Source organism: Ptiloglossa arizonensis, chromosome 1 (genome assembly GCF_051014685.1).
Source record: "Ptiloglossa arizonensis isolate GNS036 chromosome 1, iyPtiAriz1_principal, whole genome shotgun sequence".
Taxonomy (NCBI): Eukaryota; Metazoa; Arthropoda; class Insecta; order Hymenoptera; family Colletidae; genus Ptiloglossa; species Ptiloglossa arizonensis.
In genome coordinates, this window is record NC_135048.1 from 9,973,466 (window position 1) to 9,984,127 (window position 10,662).

A 10,662-nucleotide genomic window follows, 5' to 3' on the forward strand; every position below is an offset into this window, starting at 1 on the left:
TTGTTAAGGGTAAAACGCGCGACTATATTATTACGAATAATATTGCTATTATTATTATTATTATTATTATTATTATGATTATTATTATTTTATTTTTATTATTATTATTATTATTATTATTATTACTGTGACAGTTATCCGTATAACTATTATTAATTATTAATTATTATTTTATTATATTAAAATTGCACACGAACCAGAAGGGAAAATATATGAGATCACAAAATCTGAACAATTTGCGATTCATTTCCCTACCCTATGCTTACGTTTAGTTGCTGATTTTTATACGAGTGTAGTCCAGCTGGCTTGGAGTCTTGATAAATCAATTTTAACAAATTTTGATCATCGAAATAACATTATACTGATTCTCGATTATTGTGATAAAATATAACGGGACTCTACGTAATAATTACTGTTATCAACTTTTTACTTTGTTCGGAAAGGTAACTACACTTTTATTTTTATAATTGATGATTGCGTAACGATGAATGGTAAACTATGATCGAGTTGGAATATAAATTTGTTAAACGTTATGCTCAATGAATACTACAAATTGGCAATATTTTATCGAAAGACAAGAATTACAATTCACCAACGCACTAATTTATCTATGCTTCATCGTAAACATTTACGTTTTAAAGAAGCTGTGCGTACGAATTATTTGAAATGTAAATAACGAAAGTCTTACTTTCAATCAAATTTAAATCATAAATGTTCAATTCCAATTAGTAAATATATGATATAACTCTTGTACTGAATCATGATGAATTTTCAACAGTCCTAAGTCAAAGTTCGAAACGTCACATTCGGACAAATTATACTAAAGAAGCTTGCTTAAATAAATACAAGTATTAATCATTCCTTCGAGTTGTCACAAGTTTTATTCCCACCGTTGTTAACTGTGTCCCACCTTGCCTTTGAAGTTGTCACTGCTCGGTTCTGAACCTATGACAATTTGAGAAACAATACTGTACATATCACGGTGCTTAGTGAATGATAAATGATCCCAACCTTTAATTATTAAATACACGACTAAGGCAGAGTTTCCAAACTGAAATTTATCTAACAAATTCTGAATGCTCGAGTTCAAGTCATTATTAAACTCCTACTGGCCTTTCGATTCGCAGAGTTATATGTAACTATATAATTATACGTTTGCCTTCAAACTATCACCATAGACGCCACAAATGCTTTTTTCTAAGCTGTTGTATTTAGTTCAGATAAAAAGTAAGGTAATAAAATGTGTCATATAGGTTCCATAAAAGGAAAAAGTTATCAGTTGAATATTTTGGAAATAGCTACACTCGAGGAGTATAGTTCATACTACATCATAAGTAGAAACTGCTAAGCATAAAACTCTTGTAAATACTCTCCTACTTAAAGACATCCCTAATAGATGGTCCCCCAAAGTGTTAAAAATTCAATTAAGAACTCTCCTATGTACAAATAATTACACTTGAGGAATATAACTTCTGCTAGATCATAAGTAAAAATAGCTAAGCATAAAACTCTTGCAAATACTCTCCTACTTAAAGATATCCCTAATACATGGTCCCCCAAAATGTTAAAAAGTCAATTAAGAACCCTCCTATGTACAAATAATTACACTCGAGGAATATAGTTTCTGCCACATCATAAGTAGAAACTGCTAAGCATAAAACTCTTGCAAATACTCTCCTACTTAAAGATATCCTAATAAATGGTCTCCCAAAGTGTTAAAAATTCAATCAAGAATTCAATCAAGAATCAAAAATTTTTCTCCTACGTACAAATAACTACACTCGAGGAATATAGTTTATACTACATCATAAGTAGAAACTGCTAAGCATAAAACTCTTGCAAATACTCTCCTACTTAAAGATATCCTAATAGATGGTCCCCCAAAATGTTAAAAACTCAATTAAGAACTCTCCTATGTACAAAAAATTACACTCCAGGAATATAGTTTATACTACATCATAAGTACAAACTGCTAAGCATAAAACTCTTGCAAATACTCTCCTACTTAAAGATATCCGTAATACATGGTCCCCCAAAATGTTAAAAACTCAATTAAGAACTCTCCTATGTACAAAAAATTACACTCCAGGAATATAGTTTATACTACATCATAAGTACAAACTGCTAAGCATATACGTTTGCAAGTACTCTCCTACTTATAGATATCCTTGATACATCCTTAATAAATAGTCCTCCAAAGCGTTAAAAACATCATCGAAAGGAGTTCTACCACCCGTGGTGGTGTTCGATCCGCGAAGGTTGTCGGATAATACACAGAGCCGAGTACGTGCAGCGGGATTTGTGTCGAAACAGGTGATGTTCATCGCTCGATATCACCGTACGAAAGGAAAACGAAAAAGACCGTAGAACGATCGGTCGGTCCTTCGCTCTATGAACGAACAATGAACGCAATTGACACTTCTGGTTCTACAGCTAGGGGTTGGGTGACTCGGTCGTCTCGGCGCCTTGGCGTACTTTAATATCACGAACAAAGAGGACGGAATCATCGAGTCCCCTTTAACGAAGAAGAAGGCGGAGGCAAGTTACCTGCTCTCTCAGTAAGGATCGTTTCTTCGAGGCACCATAGGTAATGCAGCCTTTACCCATCTGGCTGTTGCCAGCGTTGTAGCGGCCTCGTTCCATCAACTGGTGCTCTCCCATCTCTCTCTCTAAGTCCCCTTTTCTCTCTGTCTCTCCTTCACGGTACCCTTTATTCTTCACTACCCCGCGCCACCTGTCTTCTTCGTACCTCTCCCTCTGCCCTTAGGAAAACCGTCCCTCTCCGCGTTTCCAATAAGGCTGCCTTCGTACCACGCTCTCCACCCTCTCTCTTTCTGCCCCCTCTCTCTCTCTCTTTCTCACTCTGTCTCTATCTCTATCTCTATCTATCTATCTTTCTCGGCTGCTCGTCCTCTCACCCTCGTTCGTTGACTCCTTCTACCCTGTAGCACGCCCGTGAAGCCCCCGCACCTCCCCTCCACCTTTTCCTCACTGCGGTGCCCCCGTCGTCCTCTTGCGCGACCCCGAGCTTTTGTCATGGCATTGTTGCTATCGATTCGGCCCTGGAAACGTGTTTTTCTTCGGTTATTTCGTGGCTTTTCCCTGCTACAGCCAGCTCCGCTCATCTGGAATAACGAGGATTCTAAGAAATCGGAGTATCTTTTCTCTTCCTTTCCGTTTACAGCCGCACGGCCACTATACCACCCCTTCCCACCACCGTCGACGTCCGAGGATTTGTTTTGGAACCGTGGACAACCGATCGTGGTAGTTATTCTTTGGTTCGGAATGTCAACACCTGGTTAACCGGTGTCGATGTAACGTCTTAGTCAAGGGACGAGTTAGTTAGGAGTTACCCACTTCCGAGTTATCTGATCCGATGTTTGTAGGACAGGCTTTTCGAATCGGGTCTGCGCTAAGCTTGTTCATTTATCATTCGACGAGTCAGCTTGTTTATTCATCGATAGGTTCTTTCGTTTCACGTAAATTTCTTTTCGTATAATTCTGCAATTTTGCGCTCCATTTTTCGCTGTACGTGAATTGTTTCAGACGTTAAATTTTGATTATACGTGGACAGATGTCTGTCTATTTGAATTCTATGTTCAGAAACCGCTTCCGTGACCATTCGCATACAATTATTTTAAGTTACAAATACGTTAACGAAGCTAAAAGTAAGCTCTAGTAATTATTTCCTATCGTAGAACGATATTTTACGTTTTCAATGACATTTTACCCTGTACTTCTGACCAGCAGTATATATATATATTCTTCGTTCGATTCATTCAAGTTGTCATCTTTTTAATTTTGCAAGTAGCGGTCCGTAGATATTATTTGGAAGTGAAACTATTCCGTGACTTAAAATTTCTTCTTAAACAATTAACAAAATGGCACCGTAAACGATGATCGTACTGTAGCCTACAGGATTCACTTTTCGTAATTCTCTCGACTTTCAACGAATAAAAATATTTAATTTTTCGCATCGTTTCGTCGTAAGATTTTCATTGTATTACGAAACTTAATTTTGATACGATGCGAAGACTTTCGGCTGATACTGTTTTCTCTTGGAAATGTTTACACTATAGAAACGTTAATAGGCTATGTACCTGAACTTACTAAGTGTCCGGATGCTTATGGAAGGCAGAGTACGTATTCTGAAAGCTCGTAGGGAACTCGGAAAGTTTGCGGTTGTAATGCCACCTCGTTCGCCGCTGGCGACGCGATCGATTCGGAATAAGTATCGAAATTCGAAGGAGATTTCAACGAATGGAGAGATTTCCCCCATACGTTTGTCCACTACTTTCCATATAATTAGTATGTTAACGGTAAGAGAACTCGAGATAACTTGGGTATATTTAAATCGATTTGTCAAAATTTATTTAAAGGTCAATGGAAGATTTTTATTTGCACATTACGTATCAACGAATATCGTACGTTGAAACATCATTTTAGCTTTTTAGTGTAATTTGTCTGAACTTGTAGCTACAGCGTGAAGAAACGTATAGTAATTTTCGTTTTCAAGTAAACGTTTATATACTGGATTCAAATAATGGTATCGTCGCTAATGAGAATTACTTTTCATTACTTGTTCGCGACAGTATTGTTAATGATAAGGTTCTCTCGATTAAAACGAGATATACGTTAGTCGAATCATTTTCAATTACGTAAAATTGAAACTAGTGTGAATAAGTTCGTGTATGGATTAATTTTTATGGGGAAAACTTCACCAATTCGTATGTAATACTCTTATAAAGATGTAACAGAAGTATAAAAGTTTTATTTCGTGTTAGTGGGTTTTTTGTTTCAGTTTGAGATAAAAATCGCTACCTACCCCGTTTGTACGTGAAACGATGATACCGATTTTGTCACTTCAAAGCGGGAATTGCTTGGTAGTACGGATTTAATTATATTTTACTAAAAATATAGTATACGCAATATGTGATATTGTGAAAACCTGATCTATGTATAGATATAATAAATGTAGTTACATAATAAATCTCTCGAGCAATCCGTGATCGTGGAAATTGCCGTTTTATTCAAACTAATAGATATTAATTTCTTGCTGCTCGACAATTATCTCGTTACGACGATATATTTAATTAAAATATGTTTGAATAATTGAAGAAGATTGAAACCAATCTGCTGGTGTAAATTAAATATTGTTCAATTTCTAATGTATCGTATTATCGATAGGTTTACTTAGTTACAATATAAGTTATTAATACAAGGGAGATTATAATTAAATGGTAGGACAAAATGTGAACAATTAAAAGTATAATTGTTAGTTCCAAAAATGTCCAACACTTGACAACTTTTTAACACTAACTTCATGGTACAGTATATTAATTATTTTGTGAAAATTGAATCGGACGTGTACGTGTGAACGTGTAATTTGTTTAAACAATAAGAGACGTCGAAATTTTCAACGGCAGCTTATTTTTGCGAAATCTGGTTATGCAAATCAAATTTTATCTCTGAAACTGTCAGCGTATGGAGATCAGCTTTCCGAAATGAATTTTTATCAAACCGAACAGTCGTTTTTGCAACGTGAAAATTATAAAAAAAAATCTATTTTGCAAATTTTAGGCGCGAAGCATATTGATTTAAAGTCTCGAAAAGGTATGCTTTGACTTTTTAAAGTTTCCTTTACAAAATAAGTAATTTCTAGTGTGTAAAGTATTTCATAATTAACGTCTCGATGAGGTATTAAAAAATCGCTTCTACCTTCGGTCGATAACTTTGTACTCTCTAGTAAATATTTCGCGATCATGTTTAGAATTTGGAGTTCTCTCATCTATAATTGCCTGAACACGTCTCTACACACTTTTGATATATTTCCAACAATTTTCCTGCATTTCTAGGTCGTGATACCACACGAATATAACATTTTCACTAAATTAATGTTTCTTTTGAAAGTTTGTCAATAAAATACATATATGTATATTTAAAATAGTTGAAAATGCCCTAATAGTGCCCTAAAAATGCCTAGAAATATTCACATTAACATCTTACAACTATTTTAAAATACCATTATCAGTATAATATTATTAAATATCATATTATTGTTTAATCTCTAAAATACTTGCAAGATGTTACTATGAATATAATAATACATTTTTGAAGAACCAAAGTATCTTTTTTCGGACATTTTCAACTATTCGATCAAACTTTAAGTAATTATAGTACCAGTTTCAAAGTGTTCGTAATAATTTGATCACCCACTGCACTTTCTACAACGAAGATTCAACTGTAATCGTCGTACGTTGGTTTCGATCTTGGCGAAACACGAAGAACGGAGGAGTCCCGCGACAGAAATTAAGAGGCGCCGAAACTCGAGCGGAGATTTCAACGAAAGGCCACACTTTCCTCGCGGCACGCGTGGATAACTACTTACTTACGCGCGATTATTTAAATACTCGTTCCGTGGCGCTATCCGTTCCTTCTATCGCGTTTTACCTCAATTGGAATTCTGTGTTACGTTTGCGATCAAATCATAGCTTAGTATTTCTATTTGATCAATAAACGAAACTTTATTAACACTAGATTCACCAACCGGTCATTTCGACTGGTTTCAACTGCTTTGACAAAGAAATATACTCGAAATTCAATAGCATATTTTCAAAAGACATTATCACCTTTTCTATTCTGTACATGTAATCAATTTCATAAGTTCTAGTATTAAAAGGTAGTTCTAGTGTTAAAATTCCGTAAGATATATCTTTCGCAAGAGTATCTTGCGAACCAGATTTCGCAAAAATAAACAAACTCTTATTTTGTTCAATAAACCTCACGTATCCGTGCAATAGAATCCTCTGGAACATTTTAGAAGATTCTAGAAATACATTTTATGTACACACACATATATACATAATACATTCATATATTAGTATATATACACATACCACAAAAATCATCTCTGGTGTCTTTATGCATGTAATAGATTGTTCAATAACTTTTGTCATTCGATAAAAAACTTATATTACTATATTGTGTACTATGTACACACACATATATACATAATACTTTCATATATTAGTATATATACACATACCACAAAAATCATCTCTGGTGTCTTTATGCATGTAATAGATTGTTCAATAAGTTTTGTCGTTCGATAAAACTTATTGTATATTACTAAATTGAACAGTACTGTTAGGTAAGTTTTATCGAACGACAAAACTTATCGAACGACTTATTACACGCATAAGGCCACCATAGATAATTTTTGTGGTATAATCTTTAAATAGTATTGAACAACCTCCGTATTTTGATTCTCGTTTCGAACGATTCGACTCGCCGATTAAGGCGTCTCCGATCGGTGACCATATTATCGTGGCTTAAGTGGCGTAACACGATCGAACAGCGATTTAACATTTTCCTCCCGCGCGTCCCGTTTGTGAACCATGCGTGACGTCCATTGTTCTTCGGGGAGCTCCTCGTGATCTCCGTGTCAGGCTTCCTCCGGGTGGAAAAAAAAAGGAGTAAATTGTCCGCCGTGCTCGACAATGCCCAGCTCGATTCGTTCGTCACCGCGGATATCTATTAGGCTTCGACGGTGTTTAAGCGTCGACATCGATCCACCATCGCGGATCATGACAAATTGAAGTTCGGGGATAGCACGGATGTAAACAGACAGTGGATATGTTTTGTTCGTGATTTTTCGTTAACGCTGAAAATTTGAAGGTATTCTTTCCTGAGTTTTTTTTTTTCATTAAACGAGAGAATACGTAGGAAATATTATATTTCCTTCGTCGGTGTTAGGAGAGAAATTTATTTTGCGGGAATAACATTGACGAGACAATTTAAAAGAGTGTTTTTATTATTTTGAAATTCGAGGAAGGGATTGCGAAGCCTTTGGTTATTAGAGTAACGTTAATCCACTCGTTTTAGTCGAGGAATATAATTATGAACATTCCTCACAATTTTTACATTTTAATAGTTTAAGACATTTAATCAATATTTCCAACGAATATTTAAATATACAATTGAGCAAGGACTACGATTTTATACGTAGAAAATTCGTTTGGACGAAAGACCCCGTAACGATTTTTATGGGGTTAATAAAGACATTGTTCAGGTTTAGTAATTCTTCTTCTTGATATACGATGTTAAAATCTGAGCGATACGTACTATTTTTATTTACGCTCAATAGTAAATTTATGAGACAAAAGTCACTCAAATATTGAAAATTATAATTCTATAAATGATATACTTTGAGAAATGTTTAGTATCGCAGAGGTGAAGTACATTTTGGGAGAATTATTATTGATTTCACAAATTACTGGAGGAAGAGAGGGAGTTGAGAACAGTGATGGGGCTTGGGAGCGGCCATTTTGTTAAGGCGTCGTTTTCATCTTATTTGTTTTACCTATTCGTATGATGTAGCTAAAATTGAGAAATTTACAAAATGTAGATTTCATTGGGCTCATCCACAAAAATCATCTTTGTTTAGTTCTTGGGGTAAGGATATTTTACATGTACATATTACACGATACTTCAAACTTCGCTGAATATTTGTTTGAAATATTTTAAAATTGTAAGAGTTTCGATGAATACTCACATCTGGATTGTGAGCAACTGCAGCTAACACAAAAACTATTATTTTTGTTTGTAACTTTTCGTCGTGTGTATATTCTCTGTACACACTACCATCTTGAGAAAAATGTTTAACAACATAATAAAATGAACAACACGATAGACATCTTCTCTTAAGGTACGATAAAATATACAAATTAATAGCTTCATAAAAGCTATAAATAGCTAATAGCTATAAATAAAAATCATTTCAATTTTTTCTGTAATTGTTAAATATTAAATGTGATTAACGATACAATATCTTCTAAACTAGTTTTCCTTTTGATCTGTAGCTCTTCGTTTAGATACAAGCTGTTGGTAACTGTGTTTACATAAAAGTGAATAGGCTTCTGTAAAATAAAAAAAAAGTGACATACGAATATTAAATGGAGAGAAATATTGAAATCTTTTGGATTCTTTTAGATAATCATTTTGTAGATGTTTCTCAAAATATCTTAAACAATAGAGGTTTTATAAAATACTATTTCATGTAAAAGTTATATATTCTTTTACGTTAAATAAGTTTTCAGAATGAAAAAATGTAGATTTATAATAGAAAACAACAAGTTGACATTGAAATAACTTTGAAACCATCGGTACATTAACAAATTAATAATGCCATTTGAATCCCTTTTCGAAGTCACAAAAGACATGTTTGACCGTTTTCTTTAATTAGTTTTCTACAAGATATTTTGTTGCATCAATTTAAATGGGTCACATTGTACATACTTCTTGTATAATAATAAGTTCTTTGTAATATAGATTAAAAATTGCAGGAGAAAAACCACGAAGGAGACTAGAATCGCAGCTCACAAATGTTGAATCCAAACTTAACCAATGTAAAGATTTTATTAAGGCTACTTTTATAAACAATAATTTTTTGTTTGCTTTATAACCTCAACTTTACATAAAAAAACAGGATCAACAATAACAAAAACTTTTGTGATTAAAACAAGACCAGAACAATCTGTAAAAGATCAAAAATACGTTAAAATTCAATAACTGTCGCTAAAATTTGCAATAACAAAAGAAAAGTTTAAGAGGCCTAAGATTAGGGTTGTAATCTACTAAGAAATAATTTATCTAGAAACTAATTAAGATAATTTACTGAGATAATTTACTAAGGAACTAATAAATCTACTAAGATAATTTACTAAGAAACTAATAAGGTAATTTACTAAGGAATTAATAAAACTACTAAGATAATTTACTAAGAAACTAATAAGATAATTTACTAAGGAACTAATAAAACTACTAAGATAATTTACTAAGAAATTAATAAAACTACTAAAATAATTTATTAAGAAACTAATAAAACTACTAAGATAATTTGCTACGAAACTAATAAAGCTATTAAGATAATTTACTAAGAAACTAATAAAACTACTAAGATAATTTACTAAGAAACTAATAAAACTACTAAGATAATTTACTAAGAAACTAATAAAACTACCCTGATAATTTACTAAGAAATTAATAAAACTACTAAGATAATTTACTAAGAAACTAATAAAACTACTAAGATAATTTACTAAGGAACTAATAAAGCTATTAAGATAATTTACTAAGAAATTAATAAAACTACTAAGATAATTTACTAAGAAGTTAATAAAACTACCCTGATAATTTACTAAGAAATTAATAAAACTACTAAGATAATTTACTAAGAAACTAATAAAACTACTAAGATAATTTACTAAGAAACTAATAAAACTACCAAAATAATTTACTAAGAAACTAATAAAACTACTAAGATAATGTACTAAGAAACTAATAAAACTGCTAAGATAATTTACTAAGAAACTAATAAAACTACTAAGATAATTTACTAAGAAGTTAATAAAACTACCCTGATAATTTACTAAGAAATTAATAAAACTACTAAGATAATTTACTAAGAAACTAATAAAACTACTAAGATAATTTACTAAGAAACTAATTTATCGTACAAATAACACTGACCTCCAACATCGTGAAATGCCCAAATTATTTACGAATGGACACGTCGACGGTCAAGTATGTTGGATGCCATCTACGAGTAAATAATGGATCGTGGGCGTTTGAAAGAAGAATAAAAATTAGTATGCATTGAAG